Below are 23,302 nucleotides of genomic sequence, written 5' to 3'. Positions count from 1 at the left end.
AATATAGAAACTCAGATCATTTTCTCGATTTTCTCCTATTTTGCCAACACAAGCTTGTTCACCTAGAATATCTCTCTCAACTGGAAACTGTGTCCTGATATTCAGTAAAACTATTTTAAAAAATCTGTTTTCCTACTCACACTCCCACAGCTGTTAGAGATGCAATGGGAGAACAAGTTCTTGGTAACGAAAAGTGAGAGCATAATGAAATAATGCCCTGTGCCCTAAAGAAGTTGTTTGAATCACTGCTAAGTTGTCCCATTTTTACACTGAAGAACTTCATTAAGCTCAGATGAGCTACCCTGGCATAAAACTGGCATGAGACAGAACTGAATCAGGGCCTTTGAATTAAATGATGAGCAGGTTTGACCCTGCTTCCAAGGAGCATAGGCATGAGAAGGTGCTAGTAGAACAGATACTGTATCAGAAAGCCAAAGCTCATACAGGGACTTCAGTTTCTTGAGTGGAATCTTCCGATGATAATATTGATCAAAAATGTTTGGAACGTGGGATGACACTCCTTTATTTGATGTATACATCAAACTAATAGGGTAAAATTAGAAATGGGTGCAACCTGAGAATTTCAGGTCTAAATGGGAATGACCCCAACTTTCAGATCCAGGATTTTGGTTTCGATCTGTCTCTGTCTCAAAGAAAAATGATATTAAATATCAATTTGGAGACTCAAACACCAGTTCAAGCATAAAGGCACCTTGCTTGCAGCAAGAAGTAACCATTTAGTAGGTGAATGAGGAAAATGAGCATGGTGATTTGACATTGGTAGTAGTGGATCTCTGGAATAAAACATTTTTTCCCTCTGAAGAGAGAAGGATTTTTCTGCTGCCATTTTGGCACTGGTTGTAGGAGGGAAGAAAATGTCACATCTGTAGGGCTGGCAGAATTTCCTCTCAACCCAGTTATTCTTTTTTGTTGTGTTGCTACTGCTCCTGCTGTAATTGCATTTGCATCGCATCAGTGCCCTTACTACTGCTTACTTCTGTATCTTCAGCAAGTCACCTCAATTCTATTTCCTTCGGTTAACTCAACTCTAAAAGAGGTATACTACCACCTCAACAGTGCATGATGGGGCTTAATTAAGACAGAAATTAGTGAAATAAAGCTTATTGATACTGACAGATACTGTTCTCAGCTAGATGGCATGTCAGGTACTGAAGTGAAAACACACTTGATCTTAGTCAAAATTAATGTTGGAATGGACTTTTAGATCCTCCAATGAAAAGTCTTATAGGAATGTAAAATATAATTGAATTCTACAGAGAGGGTAGCAATATCTGTCCCTGCTTTTCTGTCCTGTTTCTTTGTCTTATAAGTAAATTCTTGCAGTAAATGTTTTTGTCTTTCCTGTTTTTCTCTCCTTGTTTTATTTCCCCATCCTCTGTCACCATTATCATCATTACAGTAGTATTTACGCTCCCAAACATGTCCTGATTTAGATGTTCTGAATCTTGTCACATTCATCTACCATATTAGGTTCATCAATTTGATTGTGCAAATTATTCGTAAGGCACTGGGCCACCGACTGAGTGAGACTGACTCTCTAATCCAACAGTTAAGGCATTATTCTAGGATTTGGGAGACCCTAGTTCAAGTCTGTGTTCCAATAACTACAAATTATTTATACACAGTTTCAATGGGGAAGATTGAAACAGCCTTACCCTAGAATACCCCATGTCGTTAGGGTATTCTGCTGAGAGGTTGAAGAATTGAGTTCAAATCCAGAAGAGAGGAAACTTGACTCCAGATCTCCCCGAACCTGGGTGACTGCTCTAACCAGGAGCGTAAAGGTTATAAGAGGGGCACTACCTCTTCCTCAGGCTTTGCTTTTTTCGTTTGGTTGGTTTTTTTGGTGGGCCCAGTCTTACAGGCAACTTCTGAAAACACCTTCCCTCTGGTCCCAGCCAGCAAGATAGGCAGTGTGAGGATGTTTGACGATCCTGGTGGAGCTTAGGCTGGAGAGAGTTATTGCACATGAGGCCTTAGCTAGTTGCATGCATACTGAGTGGTTAGGTTTAGGGAACTTAACTGATGGAAACATAGGTGCCTAAGGAACTTAGGCATGGCCAGGTTTGGGTGGCAGCTGAGCAGGGGTTTTGAGGACCTAAATTTTGGACTTACATGTCCAAATCCTTTTGTGGATCTATCCCTATGAAGTGTTGCCACTTTGAACTCCTGGTAGATAGCACACAGGTCACTTGCTGGAGGATTCTCTGCAACTTGTGGTCTTCAAACCACAATTTGAGGACTTCAATAACTCAGACATAGGTTAAGGGTTTGTTACAGGAGTGAGTGGGTGAGATTCTGTGGCCTACATTGTGCACGAGGTCAGACTAGATGATCATAATGGTCCCTCTGACCTTAAAGTCTGAGTGCTTGCATCACCAAGCTGGAGAGTGACAGCCACAAAGCACGTTGGATGGGTGCCAGGAGACTTGAATAAAAGTATTATGCAGCTGCAGCTACCAACAGCATAAGGGGGGCCTCCTGAATTCCTTCCTGTGAAAAATCAGTACTATGATGTATTGCAATGGCTTGTGTCCAGTAATGACAACTTGATTGTGATTTAACTATGCATGTTATTTAGAAAATGAAATTAATAAAATAACTTTGTGTATGGAAGAAAAAAAATGCCACTTACCCCTGTCATGATCTGTAAACTCCACTGGAAGTATCTTCATAAAAGCTCTTTATTTACTTCTAAAATCTAAATGAATCCTAATTAGACTTTTTTAATTAGAAAGTTTCTGAATATGTTTGTAACACTGAAGCTTAGGGTTCTCCTAGTTTGAGCATTCACACGTTTTGATGTGGTTTTCACAATAACTGTAAAACAAGTACACTCAATTAAATTATCCAGGGAAGAAGGCAATAAAGACTCTTTTTAACAGGAGGCATGCAATGTGTCATAACAGAGGTGGTGATGTACCTTTGAAACTTCCTTAAAAAACTAAATGAAATGCCTCCTTGAAGTCACTCCACAATCAGAGGGAATGCAGAGAATACATTAGCCAGAGTATCTCCATGACAGCGCCTGTATTTAAAATGGATGGACAGCTTCTGAATACCCATTGTTTGCTGTGGCCACAGATAGGATTCGGCTAATGAAACAGCTAATTAGATTTTTGTAATCCTGTCCTCATTGTGTTTGAGAGATGACATTTTGCCTGAATTTCTCCTGTGGCTCCCTTCACTCTAGGACGGAATATTTTCCCCTGGCCAGTTTGGCTCTTGTCACTTTGCTGGAATAGCACTTCCCTCTGTTGGTGAAATGAAATCACTGCCTTGCTCAAATGTAACTATGTCACTCAACATTCAAATAGAAAAGAATAGGAAAATGATGATCCGATTAGTCAAACAGACCCATGTTCAAAACCCATTTCTGAAATCAAATAGAATTGGATTGAGTTCATAATGGAATAATTATTTAGATATTATAACATACTATATTACATGTTCATTGACTTGCTGAATGTGGATGGATTTGCAAGGATCACCCAACTCCCGTTTTTCCATGTACATGAAGTGTAGGACCCCGTTCAAAGGGAAACTAAATAAAGGAGAGATTAGAGCAAGAGCAGGTGGGGATGAGTGTTACATTTGCAGAGCTAAATTCTTTAACACATAAGCAGGAGCAACTCCCTCTGGTATCTCACTGACTTCTGAAGCCATTGGGAGTAGAGATGTCTTAGATTAGGGTTGGATTTTGTCCATGAGCCTTATGAAAGGCATGTTTTTTGAAAACCTCTTTGCAAAATATTATTGGCTGTGATTGACAACCAATGGGAGGTGGGCACCTAACTCCCTTAGGCCATCTTGCAAATCTGATCCATTAGACATAAGATAGGATTGATCAGTAATGTGCTAATTGTGAATGTTACATATTTTGGCCCTATAAGCGCTATGCATGGGTGAATCCTCTCTGACTTCAGTGAGGCTCTGTGTGACTGCAGGATATCAGTACTGAATCAGGACCTTACTGTGGAAATTGCCCATTCTTTTTTATAACAAGTATTATGTTACAATAATAAAGGTCAGAAAATCAGGGCTCTGACTGCCAAGATGTAGTGTGTGTATGAACTTTTATCAAAAAGTCTCATGAATTAAGACAGTTACATATCTTGGAAGAACACTCCCTGCCCCAATCAATTGACATATTGTAGTAAAAACTGGAACACAAAATATTTATATGGAGTCATTTACATGGCTCAGAGGTTAAATATACATTTCTCTAGTGGCCCACAGGACTGACCAGGAGTATACAATTATTTGCTAGAGGATTTTTTTATGCTGGAATATTGTTAACAGAATGGTCCTCTTGAGTTTAGCTACATAAATAAGCTATTCTGTACCAGGCTAGTACTTTTAATCAAAGGATCCCAAAAGTCTTTATGAACACAGATGAATTAAGCAGTGCAACATATATCTGACATAGGAACTAGCATCCCCATTGCAAAGATTAATGAACTACAGCTGAGGAAATAACTAAATTAAAATTATTTGTTCAAGGTCACGCAGCAAATCAGTGGTAGAAATAGAACTAGAACCTAGGTCTCCTAACTTCTAGTCCTGTCCTTTTATCTATTACAGATTTTTTTCCCCTGTATCTTTTAGTGGACTAGGTCTCTCTGGAGTTAAAACTGTGTTAAAACATAGGCTGTCACTTCACATTTCAGGTTTTTATTTCCTAGTTCTGCTTGTAAGTAGGGGGCTCTGTGGAGTAGCCTGCAAGTTGGGCCTAGCTGCAGTCAGTTTGCATGGTGCCAGTGTGGGTAAGGTAGGTGAGTTGTGCCTCTCTCTTTTAGGGACCAGCTTGCTGTGTCTCTCTGTTTTTGGATTCTTATGTGTTATCATTCAGAATTCTAAGTAATAAACTAGTATGCAACCTTCCAGCAAAAGTATTTTATGTTTTTGTTTAACTTAATGACCAGAGTTACCATTCTGACTTTCTGATTCTTTCTATGGTCTCAAGAAGTGGGGTTGTTACCATATGTATCTTTGCCTCTGCAGCTTGGGGGATATAGAACATGCTCCCTTGTGATCTAAGGCTAACCATAAAATGAGTCTCACTTTAAAAGAAGTTATTTCTTTCCTATTACAGAGGACACTTGGGAACTGCATCTGTAAGGGTTTAATGCTGATTCTAATTGTTATAAATGAAATTTTGCAGTTGGCAGAAAAATGGGAACAGATCCGTGTAAATCTGCATGAAATTTCATTTCTGCTTCTCATTGAAATTTCATTTTCATCATTTTTTTTCTGACCAACACTAGTTATTTTAATCACTTAAAACAACCTGAACCATCCATTTTGATCTCTCAATTATTAGCATCTACAGTTTTGATCACTTAGACATTTAATTTCCTGAATGCATCTGCAAGTCAGTGACTGATATGGGATTTAAAGCACAGGTGCGTATAATGGTTGCTAAAGCCCTGTGCTCACTCTTTCTCTTAAAATTTGTGATTGCAAAATGAAGACTAGTGTCTGAAAGTTAAAAAGTGTGTTTTCTTTTCAATTTTGTAAATTACCTATGCTATTTTTGAACAAAGGTTTTTATCTATATATTACCTATCATTATTGTTAATTATAGTGCAGTTTAAGGACCCAGTTACTATTAGTGATAAATTTGGAAGCTGTTTTGGAAAGCATTTGGAGACAGTTCTGTTTGTATATTTTGAGACAATTCTCTTCTGTTTTTGTCTGAATTTTGATGTTGTGAAAGGTATTAGATTGAAGGTCTTGGACACTAAAGTTGTTTCTAAGAAGAACAGCAGAAGCAGTGCAAACTTCCACATAATACTTTGCTGATGTGCATCAGCCCTGATTTGAAGAAACCATTTTGAGGGGTTTATGGTTCCAGCTGAGGCTACTAATAAGGATGCCAGTTAGTGCCAATTATATGGTGTTTTTTTAAATGTAGATGTATTTCCAATAGGAAATGGAATGAGAACCACCTACTAATTTCACATAAATCCTTGAACAGCTTTCATATAATAATGACTTTTGGTCACTATTGACAAAAATGGGCTTGTACTAGTAACCTAAAGATAAAAATCTGTGTAATGTAACAATCTCTGTCATCCAGTTCCTCTATTTATTCATTATTATGGATAATTGCATGAAAACAGGAACTTTGTTCATCTGTTCCTGCTGCTCATTCTCCACCAGAAATCATAATCCTCTATTTGTGGACAGCACAATTAGCTGCTTTAGAAATAATAATTACTTGAGGTAGGGATTAGAATAAACAACAAAAACAGATAAATTCCTAAAGCCATGCAGGTTCTGTTTGTGTGAAAATATAGGATTTATTGGTACAATTGTTTTTAAACAAAGTTTTACAAAGTTTTAATTTTCTATAAATCATAATTGGGTTTGTGAAGGATACTGAGGATGCTCTGTCATACTGTATGTGACATGGTTATTGAGATATTCACTGTATGATTATTGGTTTAGTTTAGTAGTAAGCTGCTGGGGGGAAAAAAACAAGCGGGAGACAAGACAATGACATCCCCCCCAAAAAACACTTGTTGGGATGGTACAAGACAATGGGAGGGCAAATGGCTGGAGGAAGTTGGCTCGACCCTCTCCCTGCAGAGCTCACCAAACTGGTTTTGGATTAGCAGGATCAATTAGCCCAGGAAGAGAGAACAAAGTCTCTAGGAGGGACTGGGTCATTGAAGAACTATTTGGGGGCAGCAGCCTGACACCCACCAGGGTGTCTGAAGAAGCTATGCCTTCTTAAACTCTCCTCATAGGGTGGAAGGGCTTAGTAGAGAGACATGCAGTAGACCTTTTGTTGAGTTTAAAATCCTTGTTCTCTTATGTTTATACTTTATTCCTACTGTTAAGATTACAATACTTTTGTTTGAGAAGGCTGTTCAGTCACTTTATCTACTGCTTGTCAGGAGCTCCAGAAGTCCTGAACCCAGTCAGATCTGCTGGGTAAGCCTGGCTAATAGAGTAATGTAGCCTGGGACCTGGGCTAAGAATGGGAGAATCACAGGATTCTAGCTCCCCAAGACAGGTAAAGAATAGGCTCTGAGACCTGAGGTGATGCACACAGAGATGAGAGAAGTGGTCAGAGGTGTTGTGACGGGATCCCTGGGGTGCAGCCTGGGACTGTGGAACTGTTGTGCCCCCTTAACTGTCTCTGGCCTGGGCTCTCTCTCACAATGCCTTGCTAGTAACCAGCAGCAAGCCCCTCCAGGCGCTGTGATCACTCAGCACAACCGCATGTGGAGCCCCCACACCCAGCTAGATTGCATGAATGCTCCTAGAGCCACTCATCAATCACACAGAGACAGGCACCAAAGCCAAATCCCCCGCCAGCTCCCAGCACAGTTTCCCCAGGGATATATCATCTTGTACTGCTCAAGATGGCAGTGTAAATTTATTAATTGGCTAACCACTTCAACAATGGAAAGTGGACATACACCAGCCTTTGAAAAACCTGAGCAGATTTGCCCCACTTGTCATACAAACTCACTGGTAAAGATAAACAAATAAACATTTTTGACTATAAAAGGTAGATTTTTAAGTGATATTAAGTGATAGGCAAAAAGTCAGAGTTAGTTACCAAAATAAAATAAAATAAAATATAAGCACACAGTCTAAACTCTCAACCCTATTAGACTGGGCAGCATCTAGATTAAGCAGCTTTTCTCTCCCCACTGGATATTGCAGTCCTTAATATAGGTTTGTTCCTTAAACCCAGGCCAATCTCTTCTGTTGAAGTCTTGTCTTCGCCTCAGTGTCTTAGTTGCTTGTAGTGAAGGTGGGGTCAGGAGAACGGCCCAGTATATGTCCACTCTTGTCTGTTTTATATCCTCAGTCCATGTGCTTGGGGAGCACAAGTCCAGGCATGTCTGGGAGCATTAGTCTTTCCAAGCAAGGTTGAGCAATTCCCCTGGTGTTGCCTCATGCAAGTAAGTCATTGCATTGTAGTTCCCTTGCTGGACAATGGCTGTTGATGGGTTGTTTGACACCCCCGTTCCCCTATGCGTTGGTTACTTTCCTTGTTGTTGCCTCTGGGGAGCTAATATCTGGCTGATTTCCCCAACTTACAGCATGTTTTAATGACCACCATATAACACAATTATCATAACTTCATATGCATTAATGATACACGTACACTTCTACCCCGATATAATGCGACCGGATATAACACGGGTTCACATACAACATGGTAAAGTTCTGACACGCTGCTCTGAGCCACGTGTTAAGAGTGCCAGGCTGAGCCGGGGCTGAGGGGTTAGATAAGGGGCAGAGGGTCTCAGAGATGGTCAGGGGCACACCCCGCACACAGATCTAGGAGGCAGGAGCTGGGAGGGGGGCAATTTTGGGGCGCAGCAGTCCCAGAGTGGCCCAGGAGATTAGCGGGAGGCCGGGAGCAGCCTGCTCTGCTTCCTTTGTCCTGGCCCCAGCCGTGCTGCTCAGGACAGGGGGTTTGGGGGAAGGGATCCCCCACACACTCACCGCAGTGGCAGAAATGGAGCAGCCCAGTCCCACCCCACTCCACTCCGCCAGCTCCCAGCCGTGGAGTTCTACTTCCCGCTGCAGGTGAGTGCGAGACCTTTCCCCCACCCCCCAGTGACATGGCTGGGGCAAGGAAAGCGGAGGGGGCTGGGACCGCATTGCTCTGCTTCGCCGCAGTTGAGGGGGGCGGGGCATCCTTTCCCCAACCTCCCAGCTCTCACCGGCAGCAGGAAGCAGAGCAGAGCAGCCCAGCTGCAGCCCTCTCTGCTCTGCCAGCTCCCAGCTGCGGCGCTCCATTTCCTGCCGCTGGTGAGTGCGGGAGGCGTCCTTTCCCCAACCCCCCTGCACTCACCTCCAGCGGCATGAAGCGGAGCAGCCAGCCCCAGCCCACTCCACTCTGCTTCCCGTGTGGTGGGTGTCAGACCTTTCCCCAACCCCCCCGCACCCCCCTAGTGACGCGGCTGGGGCTGGGGCAAGGAAAGCAGAGTGGGCTGGGGTTCCACTTCACGCCGCAGGTGAGCATGGGAGGCGTCCTTTCCCTGCACTCACCGCCGCTGCCGGTGAGTGCTTGTCAGGGAGCGAGGGATGTGGATAGGGGTCGGAGCATTCGGGGGACAGGGAGCAAGGGGGTTGTGTATGGGGTGGGGTCCTGGGGGTGGTTAGGGACACGGGTCTCTGGAGGGGGCAGTCAGGGAACAAGGGGGCCAAAGCAAGTTCGATATAATGCAGTCTCACTTATAACACGGTGAGATTTTTTGTCTCCCAAGGACCGCATTATATCGGAGTAGAGCTGCATGTGGATAGAGAAATGTCTTTCAGCAGATCATAACCTTTCCCCTGATACCTTGCGTGCTTTATATGTAAGATCACAATTATATGAAAATGAGGAATATGGGGGTTACATATGCTCCCCCAAGATATAGACTATCACAAGTGTATCCATCCCGATAACCATGACAGGATCTTTAAGATTCATTGGAGTTTGTTTCCTTTGTGAAATTTAGAACCTTAATATTGAGTATAGATTGATACTGGCTTGATAAGTCACAAATTGTCTAAGAGCATTATTAATGCTAACATTAACCCTTTATTTTACTGATAAGCACTATGAATATGAAAATTCTTATGTGGTTTTGTTGATTTGTGCCTCCAGTACATGCCATTTTTATCTCACTATCTATCATGAACTCAAAAACTTCTTAAATACTCAAAGGACAGGTATTCTAATATTCACATTTAACCAGTGCTAAAATAACTCTCAACAGATGGAGATATTGGGCCAGATCCTCAGCTAATTTAAACTGATATAGCTCCATTACAGTCAATGTAGCTATGTCAATTCACTGCAGCTAAGGATCTGGCTTCTTGCATGCTAGTGAACAGCAGCTACTTTTGGATGATTTCTTAAATATTGAGAACTAAAACTATTTCCCTTTTCAAGACTAGTAATGGGCTGCAGTCTTGTAATTTACAATTCATAACCTTTGATGTCAGTGGGACTCATCACTGGTTCAGTCTGCTTGTGCATTTTAAATTTCAGAATTGGAACCATGATCAGAAAAGTTTTGATTAAAAAATAGAACTTTCATAATCAATGTATTTGTTGCCCTGCACATCTTTTGAATCATATCCAATCACTTTGCTGCCATGAAGAATGTTTTATTCCCCACACATTGTTGGGGGAGTGAGCTGGATTCTCGTTTGACTCCTGCATATCAGAAAAGTAGTCAGCTATATTACAAGATTCCTTATCAATGGTAGTCATTTAAGGTGCAGGAAAAACAGAGCTTGTTTTGAGTGTCAAATTGAATTTGCATGGTGACATAAAAAAAGAAGGGACCTAACCTGAAAGCTGGGCAGATTTGATCTGGAGTCATTACAAAATAATCAACATTGAGCCTCATAGTGTCCTTTGTACAGTCTTCTTCAAAGACCATAAAGGTGAAAACAATAACAAAACACTTCAATTTAAGGATATCATTCAATTTAATTTAATCTACACTCTATTTAATCTGGATATATATATATATCCAGGAGGAAAAATAGGGAGAACAGAAAAGGGAGTAGACTGAGGAAAATAAAATATTATTATTATTATTCATTTTATTTATTAGCTATTTGTGTTTCAATAGCCTCATTCAGAATCTGTGTCCATTGTGCTGGTCGCTGTACAATATACAAAAGGTGACATGGTCCCTGCCCTAAGTGGTTTAGAATCTCATTAAAGACAAGATACAAGTGAATATAACCATAAGTAGGAATAGGAGAGTGATGATGAGGGGTACCAGTGATAAGATCACATGGTTACACAGACTTTCATTATGTACTACTTGATGATTCTGAATCATTTATATTTTATTTGTATTAAATATTCCCTCTCAACCAACAATGCCTGTGCTCTCTGAACATTTGCTCCCATACTGCCTCTAGCACTGGCATCAAAATGTATCTGTGCTTGCAGCCTGTCATGTTTATATTTAAAATAGAAAACTGGTCTTAACATTAACTAAAATGGAGCTCCCACGCCACTATAATTGTTTCATATTTATATAGTTTCATGCATTTGGTTATTGGTTTGCTTTGCTTTTCCCCCTTTTTACATGGACATTCCTTAACTATTCCTCCACTGATCAGCACTGGATCAGAGAGTGCACTCTGAGTCATGACACTACTGCCCAAGACTGTAAACTTGTTTCCAGGGTATGGTTATACCTAAGCTCCTACTCAGTTACTACTCTTTCCCAGCCCTCCCTCCGTCTGTCAGTCTCACAAACCAAACAATGCAGAACCTCAGTCATTTTAGTTTCACCTGAGATTAAAAAGGCACTAATAGGTTGCTGCTGGGAAGAGCAGAGCTAGAGTGGCCACATGGTTCTGAAAACCCAGAGATAGAGGGCAGTTTGGACTTGGCCTAGTGCTGCTGCTACTGCTACTTCTGTGTGCCTTTTCCCCTGAAGATTCTAGAACCTTCTTAAAGAGAAATTCTGTGGAAGGTTCCACCCCACACTGTTCTCCTGGGAAGAGTCAGGTCATGCTGGAGCATGTGCCCCCAATGCTCTCATTTTACAGAAAGGTAGGGGTAGTAAATCTCAGCTAAGCCCCTCCACTGTCAGTTAAATTTAAGGGTATTTAAATGAATATTAAAATGCTTTCATTGTCTGAAAAGTTAGTGAAAAATTAATCTACATACAGAATGCCTGAAACATGTTTGAAATATTCTATTTTTGCTTTTGTCACTAACATCAAAAACAGTGCCCCACAAGCCCAGCACCCCAGGCAGTCACCTGGGTCACCTGTCCCTAAATCCAACCCTGACCAAAACCATCAGAAACCCAACCATCCAGAGTTCCTCAAAATGGTTCGTCTGAGTTCAAAGAGTTTGGAGGAGGATGCCTTGCCTCAGTCACCATTCTCATTGATAGACTGTGATTCAACAGAGTAGGTTTAATACTGTTCTTTTCACATACTCTGCTGGAAATATTGCAGGCGATGAAATGGCCCTGTTTCTCTGTACTGAATTCTGACCAAAATGGAAACCTATGATCTGTAAATAAATAGCATGCCCTTTAAACCTCTATTACTGATGTAATTTAGGGTGAGGAAAGAAAGACCTTTATCTTGTGATATATTAGCGGAGTTCTGCCAGATCTTATTTCAGATAAATCCTGGTTACTTCTTGCAAGGTGCCTTCAGTTATTAAGACACTTTCTGGAAACATTGTCTTTTATCCCATTGACAAATTCATCTGTGAAACAGTTCTGATGATGACAGCATATGTACTAAGCATCTTCAAAGACTGACGGACAGTTGAGTCATTGACTCTCACTTTTTTGCAATCCACTTTTTGCTACTTCTGGCATGGTTGTTTTCCTTAAATTGTCTATTTTGCTTTGCATCCAAGCAGAAGAAGTTGTAGTTAAGTATGATTCTTGACAAGACAAGCCCTTTGTAAAATGTCTTGTGAAACATTGCCTTGCTAATATTTCAACTGAGCAAAGTAACTTGCTTGAAAATGATCATTTACTGATGCTATGAAATTGGACAGTACACACAAAAGCTTGATTTAGGCTTGGGGCTGCTGGTGAATAGCAGATGTGGCTGCTTGTACAGGAACTAAGAGCCCCCAGTTCAATTCAAATGAAACAGAAGTCAATGGGAGAGCCCATGGAAACAACTGTTTTACCACACAGCAGACAGAACATTTTGTTGCTTCATCTACAATGAAAATGAAGATTGTAAGTGACAGGCGGAAAACAGTGTTCAAAATAACATTTGGAGCTGGGGAAAAAGCTTTCCTTCTTCAAAAATGCTATGAAAGGAAACCTCACAGATTCCCATTAATATATGTTCATAGAATCTTCCTCACAAATCGAAGTGCTTTGAAAATCTCTTATGTCCTCTTAAAGATGTGATAAGAGTCTATAAAAAAAGGGAGGTAGTCAAAGGTCTGCAGTAAGGCAGTGGCATAGTCCTGTCAGAATCTTTCTGAACAATCTTGGACAAATCACAAAATCTTTCTGTCTCTTATCTGTAAAGTAGGTATGAAAATACTGACCAGGGATATTGTAAAGAGTTCTATTGTTTCTAAAGAGCTGGGACAAAAATTGCTATATAAATGTAATTAGTAATAATTTAATAAAAATAGTTAAGGGGCTCAGACATATGGACAACACTGTATGATGCACAAGTATGAAAATACCAATTACTTACACATAGTCATTGAGGGAACACTGCCCTCTGCTGACTCAGAACAGAAATATTACTGAAAATCTGGATTTACTAGATACAGAGACAGATTCTCAGCTTCTGCAAACTGGCATATTTTTACAGACATTTATTTGCATCATCTGAATATCTAGCCCTGTCACATTCATAACTATGGGCATGTCTACACTTACCGGGGATCGAAGCTGCGGTGATCAATGCACCAAGGATCAATTTAGCAGGTCCACTGAAGACCCACTAAATCGATTGTAGCTCACTCTCCCGTCGACTCCGGTACTACACCAGAACAAGAAGCATAAGGTAAGTCAATGGAAGCATAACAAATTTAGCAGCATTAAACCGATTTAATCCTGCACCCGTCCATACAACGAGGCCCTTTATATCGATATAAAGGGCTCTTTAAACCAGTTTCTGTACTCCTCTCCGACAAGAGGAGTAGCGCTGATATCAGTATTGCCATGTCAGATTAGGGTTAGTGTGGCTGCAAATTGATGGTATTGGCCTCCGGGCAGTATCCCACAGTGCACCATTGTGACCGCTCTGGAAAGCAATCTGAACTCAGATGCACTGGCCAGGTAGACAGGAAAAGCCCCGCGAACTTTTGAATTTCATTTCCTGTTTGCCCAGCGTGGAGCTCTGATCAGCACGGGTGGCGATGCAGTCCCAAATCCAAAAAGAGCTCCAGCATGGACAGTATGGGAGATACTGGATCTGATCACTGTATGGGGAGACAAATCTGTTCTATCACAGCTCCGTTACAGAAGACGAAATGACAAAGCATTTGAAAAAATCTCCAGGCTTTGATAGACAGAGGCCACAGCAGGGACTCAGCACAGTGCTGCATGACAAGCGTAACGGAAAGCCAAAGAATCAAATGGGCGCTCATGGAGGGAGGGGGAACTGAGGACTCCAGCTATCTCACAGTCTCTGAAAAGCATTTTCATTCTTGGCTGAGCTCCCAATGCCTGAAGGGTCAAAAACATTGTCCGGGGTGGTTCAGGGTATATCTCATCAATTTAGCCCCCCTTCCCTGCCCCCCGTGAAAGAAAAGGGAAAAAGATCATTTCTTGCCGTTTTTCAATGTCACCGTATGTCTACTGTAAGCTGCTGGTAGACACGGTGCTGTGATAATGAACAGCAGCATCCGCTCCCCTTCCTTTCCTGATGGCAGATGGTACGAAATGGTGGAAAACTGTCATCAGCCCGTGAGTGCTCCTGGCTGGCCTCGGTGAGGTTGGCTGGGGGCGCCTGGGTAAAAATGGGAATGACTCCCTGTCATTCCTGGCAGACAGTACAAAATGTTGGGTAACAGTCCTCATCATAGCAGCTGGAGCCTGAGCTCCACCAGCCTCCTCCCCCCCTTTCGTGTCTAAAGAAAAGATTCTGTACTCCCTGGACTATCATAGCAGCGCGTGGCTGCGATCCTCTCCCCTGCACCCTTTAATGTCCTGCCTGGACTATCATAGCAGTGGAGGCTGCCTCCCCCTCATTTTATCTCGCTAAAAAGTCAGTGTTTCTTATTTCTGCATTCTTTATTACTTCATCACACAAATGGGGGGACACTGCCATGGTAGCCCAGGAGGGTTGGGGGAGGAAGGAAGCAACAGGTGGGTTTCTTGCAGGGGCACCCCCTAGAATGGCATGCAGCTCATCATTTCTGCGGGATCTCTGGGGCTGTGACCCAGAGCGGCACTCATGGACTCCAGGGTCAGAAGGGACCAATGTGATCATCTAGTCCGACCCCCTGCACAAAGCAGGCCACAGAACCCTACCCATCCACTTCTATAACAAACCCCTAACCTACATCCGAGTTATTGAAGTCTTCAAATTATGGTTTGAAGACCTCAAGCTGCAGAGAATCCACCAGCAAGTGACCCATGCCCCATGCTGCAGAGGAAGGCGAAAAACCTCCAGGGCCTCTGCCAATCTACCCCGGAGGAAAATTCCTTCCCGACCCCAAATATGGCGATCAGCTAAACCCTGAGCATGTGGGCAAGACTCACCAGCTCTGCTCTCTGGCTTTCTAGTAGACTTGCCCCATATTCTAGGCAGGACTGACTCTATTTTTAGACAAAATCTAAAGAAGGCAATGACCCGGGGAGTCATTCCCATTTTTGTCCATGCGCCTCGGCTGACCTCAGTGAGGCCAGCCAGGAGCACCCATGACAGCAGCAGACGGTAACCGTCATCTCATCGCCAATTTACAATGGTAGACGGTGCAACAGGGATGGTAACCATCTCTGCTACCTTGCAAAGGCAAATGAATGCTGCTGTGTAGCACTGCAGTACCGCCTCTGTCAGCGGCATCCAGTACACGTACGGTGACAGTGACAAAAGGCAAAACAGGCTCCATGGTTGCCATGCTATGACGTCTGCCAGGGGAATCCAAGGAAAAAGGGTGCAAAATGATTGTCTGCCGTTGCTTTCACGGAGGAAGGATTGAGTGATGACATTTACCCAGAATCACTCGCGACACTGTTTTTGCATTGGGATCTCAACCCAGAATTCCAATGGGCAGGGGAGACTGCGGGAACTATGGGATAGCTACCCACAGTGCAACGCTCCAGAAATCGACGCTAGCCTCGGTACATGAATGCACACCACTGAATTAATGTGCTTAGTGTGGCCGCGTGCACTCGACTTTATACAATCTGTTTTACAAAACCGGTTTATGTAAAATGGAAATAATCCCGTAGTGTAGACATACCCTCCCATCAACCCTGTGCTGTGTAGACACCACAGTTGACCTAAGCTTCTTTGACTCCAGCTACATTATTCATGTGCCTGGAGTTGCATAACTTAGGCTGACTTACCCCATAGTATAGACTAGTTGTATGTTAGGGAATGGTGGGGTCAGAATAGGAAAGTGAAGCTTTCCAAAGACTCCAGGATAAGCAAGTGGATGCAGTGGGACAGAGGAGATAGGTTAGTCTTGAATTTCACCAAAATGAAACAACATAAATGTATCTCTTAGTCTAAGGAAGACCAAAGGAAGTCAACAGGAGATGCGTACACATACCTGTTTCATCCTAAAAATTGAGTGGAGACACAGTGATGATTCAGGGTTGAGTAGAAGCGTTACTAAAAACCTGGATATGAAATGTACAAAAACAGAACCTCAGCTGGTGTTAAATGGAGAATTTCCACTGGCGTGTATTTATGCCAGTCAAGGATATTTACCTTGGTAGACCTGTGGCATGACAACTCTCACAGGATCTAGTGGCCTCTGATTTCAATGTCCCTTTTTAGTCTGGCTACTGCACAGAAATGTTTTGATGGTACTGGTTAATGATCTCCTGACAGTGGATGAAAATCAGATAACCATGATGATATTACTAGCTCAGTCAGTGGTCTTAAATAACATTATCTCAATGTCAACCATAGCAGGGGTGGATGGGGCTGTCCTGGGGTGGTTCTCATCTTACTTTTCTGAGGTGTTTCAGAGGGTGATATTGGGCAATTGCCCCTCTTCCCTGACAGTGACGTCCTGTGGGATTTCACAGGTTACATCTTGCCATCTCTCAAATGCGGCCATTGGGATGGCTAGTGTGGAGGGATGTGTTGCATTGTCTATAACTTACTTCATAGCTCCATTACCTCTGCCTTTGCTGGAGCTGTCCATTACATTATTCAGTGTCTGAGAGAGTTAAGACTCATACTAGCTGGATAAGACTGAGGTGATATATGCTGGTTGGGGGAAGGAATCAGAAGAAATGACAAAGGCTATTCCTGCTCTTTTTTCTTCTTCTTCTTTGTTGTTGTTGTTGTTGATTGGGATTGTAATATGGGAATCTGAAACTGGGTTGAAGTCAGTCCAAGGGGCTAGAGGCCAGGAGGTGGGTGCAGGGCTGGAGCAGGTCAGGAACAGGGCTGGAGTAAGATCAGAATAGCACCTGGACAAAGCTGAAATGGGCTGGAACAAGACTTGGGTGAGTCTAGGAGGGACAGGCTTGCAGTCTGTGACACTGAGTGGAGCTGTTGCACAAACTAACTTGTGGCGCTAGTGAGAATGAAATACTTAACATGGGCCCTGCCCAGGGATAGGCGGCTGCAGCATGTCTGACGGATGCATGACTGCAGGCTGTGCTGGAGGGATGAGTCATTGTGCCTTTTGAATTGCCATAGAATCTTAAGCCCCACCTCCCAGCCTAAGGGGAGGAACCAATAAACCCAGGCAGCAAAAGAAGTTGGGATGGGCAACAAATGATAAAACACAGATGGGAGTGAGGTTATAGGGTCAAATGTAGGGAGCCAGAAGGAGACACTGAGCATAGAAACCCAGGCAATGCCCCCTGCACCTCAAAGATGTCTAGGGAGCCAGTGGATACAGCCCAGAGGAAACCTGCCTGGATGAGTGATCGAAGGGAGGAGAAGAAATAGGCCCCATAGGCACAGAGGCCTCCTTCCCATCCAGCATCCTCCTCCAGGATGAGGCTGATAAGTAGGTCTCGCTACATCATGAGGCCATAGAAGTGGTATGCGTAAATCAGGAGGTGCAGGAGAAGTGCAGCCAGAACCTGAGAAGAAGGTTCTGGAGGAGCCAGAAAAGGAGCTGCAGCCTGATGCACTCAAGATAGATATGCACCTATGGTCTCCCTCATACCGCTGAAGGTGCAAGTGTCAGGAATGGGGGTGAACTGTACCAGGTACATGCCCATGCTCCTGGCTGCATGAAGGGACTGTGGGACCAAGGTGGAATACAGATTGGCCCACTGGGGTTTCTCACCTTCCACAGATGGTAGGAGGTCCCGCCACTTGGTGTCAGGGTGGGACACGAGGGTGAGGAAATGAAGGGTATGGAGCACTAGCATCTACAGCTGTTTCCTAGGTATGGTTCAGAAATGGACTGACTGCAGTTAATGCAGCTGGCTTTGGTGTTGTGGAGGGGCGGCCAGGGTCCCATGGGACTGGGGTCCAATGGCGACATCTGGAGGGCCAAGGATGGGGCGTGAGTCATTGTAACTGAGTGAGCAGCCCTGCACTGGTTGTGGGTTTGCCTTGCACTGTGGACAGCTGGAGAATTATGCTACTTTGTTTCAGATGCAGAGTTTGCACCCATCATCAATGCCTTTGTCATCTCAGATGAACTGTGCATGGGCTACATTTTAAATATACTTGGAAACTGCTGCTAGCACAAAATTCAGTGGCCAGCTTGGTAAGCAGTGTCTCTTACAATGAGAATATTAAGCCTGTGCTGATAATTTGTACTGATTCCCTTTTTGTTTCCAGATTGATTTTTAAGATGTTTTGACCTCTGAAGCCTTAAATGGCTTGAGTCCTGCCTAGAGACCACCTCTCTACTCATAAAATATGGCTGCAGTTGCAGCAATGAAGGTACCTGACCTGAGTCTCCATCAGTGTAAGAAAGAGGGGGCCACCTGTAGGGCAATCTCCATTAGGACCCCTTTAGTACTCACTTTCTCTAATGTTCTATAACAGCCTGAGTTTATGAGCCTCTAGGGCATGCTGCAAGGCCTATCTTTTCTTCCCTGCTTGTGATTGTGGGTATGTGTGATTTATTTCTATTATATTTGTTTTGTTGCTGGGTTATGTTATCTGATCTGGGACAATTGATGGGTCCATTTATTTAGTTAATGTATTTAAAAAACGAGGATTCTGTATTATAGTTTTTTAAAACATCCAAGCAAATAAATAAATGAATAAATGTTTTTGTTACATAATTACACAGTAGAAATTACATAATTATGTGCTACCTGTCAAAATCAAGAGAAGCAAAAAAAAAAAAATACTGCAAGCAACTCTTTATAATCTCAGCAAATTGCATATTCTTGAAATATTATTTTTTTTCATAATGGAAATACTCTCCAGTGGCTCTGCCTGTCACTCACCTCTATAAAGAGCAGAATTAAGATTTTCTTAAGACAGATTCTTTAAGGACATGTGTGACAACTCTTTAACAGCTTTAGATCTAGGGATATTAGCGTGCACTGACATTAGCATGCACTCCACAGTTATGGCTTTTGTTTTGTATATTTGTTATACAAATCTGTGAAAATTAATGGACTTTTTCCACCCTGTGGTTCTCAATTAGACCACAGAATTTGTATTCATAATAAATGAATAAATAATAAACTATCTTCCTTTTTACTGTTAATTGACAGGAAGTAATTTATGCCAATTTACCATTCTAGACTAGTTTCATTTCCAGCATATGGTTTACTATTTAGCATTTGTTAAGAGTATGAGTTAACAGAATGCTTATAAGATAGATGCTAGATGTAATTCTGAGTGCCATTATAACTTGAATCTTAATGATTTGCTTACAACAATGGAAGCTTCTTAAAATGTTTAGCTACCTATCATCCAGGCAAACATTTGCTACATCCTCCCCCTAAATAAACTAAAAATGGAAGGCAAGTGAGCTTTCTGGGAAGCTGTAGTGTTTATAGAAGACAAGTCAGAGTGTTAAAGTGAATAATGAAGCTGGATTTTAAAAGTGAGTCCTTTCATGACAATTTGTCTGGTTTTGCAAGCTAAGATGACAATGATAATAAAACAGTCTCAAGACATTAGCTGATATGTGTGTGTGTCTGTCTGTCTCAGAAACAAGGAATTTTATTAGAATGAGAAACAGTATCATCCCCCAAAAATCAATTTGCCTTTAAACTTGACAGCATTGTTTTGATTTGTCACTGCATGAGGCACTGTGCTGGTCTTACCCCATTCACTGGTTTTGGGGTTTTCCTTTGTCTAAGAGGGGCATCTTTGTTCTGCAGAATTTTTTTAAAAAACCATTTACTCTTTTTCTAGATTATCTGTCTGCTTCTCCTTTTTATGTACCCCAGTCTAATGCTGTTCTTTATTCTTTGTTCTTATTGGAGAGATCCTTTGACTATGTCTGTCTGGTCATTCTACAAGATTCCATTAATTCCACAATACATGTTAGTTCTGATGATGGGCTAACAAATTGGCATTTAGCCTTGCTGCCTGCATTTCTGAGGCCTTGGTGACCATCTATTTATCCTTGAATTGTCAGACTTTGAAGAATACCCCTCTCGTTGTGTCGAAGTCATGGACAGGATATGAGACTCTTGATAAGTAACTGAGCAGCAATGTCCTATGAGCGTAGATAACATGGCATCAAAGCAACATGCATATTTCCCAGTTTTGAGGGGGTTCCCCCCAGTTCCTGGTAAAATACTGTGCAGGTGCTCTTAGATGTTTCTATAGTTATTTACTTGATAGTTAGGAAGCAAATGTAGGGGGATTTTTATTAGTCCTGTACCCCAGACATTTAAGTATCATCCAGTGCTAAAATTGGATACTGGCATCACTGCTATCAGCATTGCACCTCATTAGTAGCTAGTGTTATAATAATGTAACAATAGCATCAGATATAGTTTGGGGATACTTTAATGCAATGGTGACCTAGAAGCTCTGAATAAGTGCTGATGTGCCATTTAAATGGCTTAATGTGACCCTGTTTTCTTTTCCGTTTTCTGTAGCTTTCAAATGCACATTTAATGTTGTGCCACTTTATATATTCTAGAGCAAGTAACACCAGATTGGCAATCTAGACTTGTACTGAAGAGGCATCAAAGTATGTTGTGAGAAGTTCAGACTTTTGGGAAGTTCAGACTAATTTGTAAAGAGCTTATTCCAGATTTGTTTTTTGTTTGTCTTTTCTAAAAAATAGGGATGATATCTGGTCCCACTGAAGCCAGTAGCAAAACTTCCACAGTAGTCAAGAAAGACAGGATTTTCCCCTAGATATCAAATAGATTTTGATGGGACTACTCACATGAATAAAGGAATGCTTGAGTACAGATAAGCAGGATCAATCCCATAGATACTAAGCCCATCTTCATATAAAAGGATATTTATTCTTTGCATATGTACACAGGCCCTCTCAAAGGTCCAGAGAAGCCCAGGCCACTTCCAGCTTTTGAGGCCCCTAACCATAATAAAAATTAAAAAAATGATGACACATGAAAACAAAATAAGGCACCAAGAAAAGAGTGAAACATAATTTGAATTTTTTTTATTTAACAAATGCTTTTCTAGCCCTTTTTCTGTGCAAATGTACAATTTATTGAGGAAAACTCTAGCTTTTGTGCAATGTCGCAATTGGTATTAAGCATGGCAAGCCTACTCAAATGCTCTTGTCCCATAGTTGAATGGTGATAGTTCTTTACCTGCTTCAACACATTGAAGGTGTGTTCATCTGAAGCCACTGATGCAGGCAAACCGACAAAAATATGCAATGCAATTGTGATATTACGGAACACTCCAGAGAGTCCAAGTTAGAGTATTTCTTGATGCTATTCCTTTGGCTTGCAATCCAATTTAAAGTTGTGGAATATATTCGTTTGAGGAAGATGACATCTTTTGAGATTTCTTTGTTGTACTGTTGCTGAAATTGTTCAGTTGCAGAAAGTAGATCTTCATTACTCAGTCAGTTGAACTGCCAAAGAAACCCAAAAAGGGTACAAATTAGTCGCAGTGACTCAGATCAATGTGTAAGACCTGATTGAATAGTCAATGTTGATAAGGAAGACATTGACCCTATAATGCTACTCAGCATTGGATTCAGTAGGTAAGTTGCAATTGGTTGAGAACACAGATGAAATGCCAATATTCTGTACTACCAATTTGGACTCGGTCAGGATTGCATCACATTGTTCATGAATCCGTTGAATGTCATTGATAATACTTTCAGTGTTATCACTCTCAACATCAAGTGTAGCATTGCATCTTTCAATTACCAGATTAGTTTTGTGGCTCATTGTAAATAGCTTCATCCACAAAGACGACATCAGAATGCATTCAAATTTGGACATGTGCTTCTGAATAGACTGAAGTTCAATTCGAGCCTTTGCAGTGAGATTGAAACATTCAAGCTCATTTAAAGCCTTTCTCACTGAATTCAAATGCTGCGTAACTGGTTGAACACCATCAATCTGTGCAGACCATCTAGTTTTGTACATCGCATGCAGTGAAACAGGAAGATATTGCTTTAGAATTTCCCATCTTTGTGAACTGCTCCTGAAGAGATTGTACATTTGCTGAACAGTTCCAAAGTAAGTAATTGCCTCCTTGCATGATTCAGCACAGTCAACAGCTACAAAGTTTAGTGTGTAGTTTTCATAGCTGGAGAAAATACAGTTTGAATTTTGCTCAAGCAGAACTGTTTGTACATCTTTGTACTTCCCAGCCATATTAGATCCTTTGTCATAGGCTTGACCAATGCAGATTTGAAAATCTAACTTAAAACCTTCTAGAATTGCTAGTATTCGAGCAGCAATTTCTTTTCCAGTTTTTCTTATGAAATTATCAAACAAAATAAACCTGTCTTCAATTGAAAATTTTGAGCTGTCTACAATTTTAACATATTGAATAACCATAGTAGTCTGTTCCTTGTGAGAACAATCTGGAGAAGCATCAACAATGATTGAAAAATACTTGGCATTTCAAATCTCATCAATAATTGTTTGTACGAATGACCCACATAGCTCAATAAACTTGTTTTGTATGCGTGTGGAGAGATAATGGACTTGCATGTGCTTTTGACTCTCTTGCGATTCTTGAATACATCTAACATGCTCTGATAAAAGTGGGTCATGTTTTCTGAGGAGCTCAACTATGCCTAGAAAGTTTCCATTTGCATGATCACCAATATGTTGAGTGGAACCAAAGAGAGCCTATCCCTGCTCAGAAAGAAAAAGGATGCCATTCAGGATGCACTCAAGAAGTTTTTTTTCCAGTTATTAGTTTCTGTAGAGAGTTCAGTCAAGAGTAAATTCTCCACTGAACTTTCAGCTGATGGTGCCCTACTGGCTGATTTCCATGCAACATAGTTTTCTTTGTGTGATATTGAACTCTCATGTGATGGTATTCGGTCTTTCAAGTTCCTCCAACCTCTATTGCTCCATCCTGATTGATCAGAGAGAACTGATTTGTAGCACTTTTGTTCAAAATGAAGCCGATTGTTTTTCCGTACTCCAGCATAACCAGTCTCTTGCGCAGGTCTCACCATTTGGAAGAGTTTTTGTCAGCAGATGAGTTGGGAAAGCATGATTATCAGCATCTTGTGGAATGTTACTTGGAATTTCAAAACAAC

The sequence above is a fragment of the Gopherus flavomarginatus genome, chromosome 5, assembly GCF_025201925.1.
Source record: "Gopherus flavomarginatus isolate rGopFla2 chromosome 5, rGopFla2.mat.asm, whole genome shotgun sequence".
NCBI lineage: Eukaryota > Metazoa > Chordata > Testudines > Testudinidae > Gopherus > Gopherus flavomarginatus.
This window is presented reverse-complemented; position numbering follows the sequence as displayed.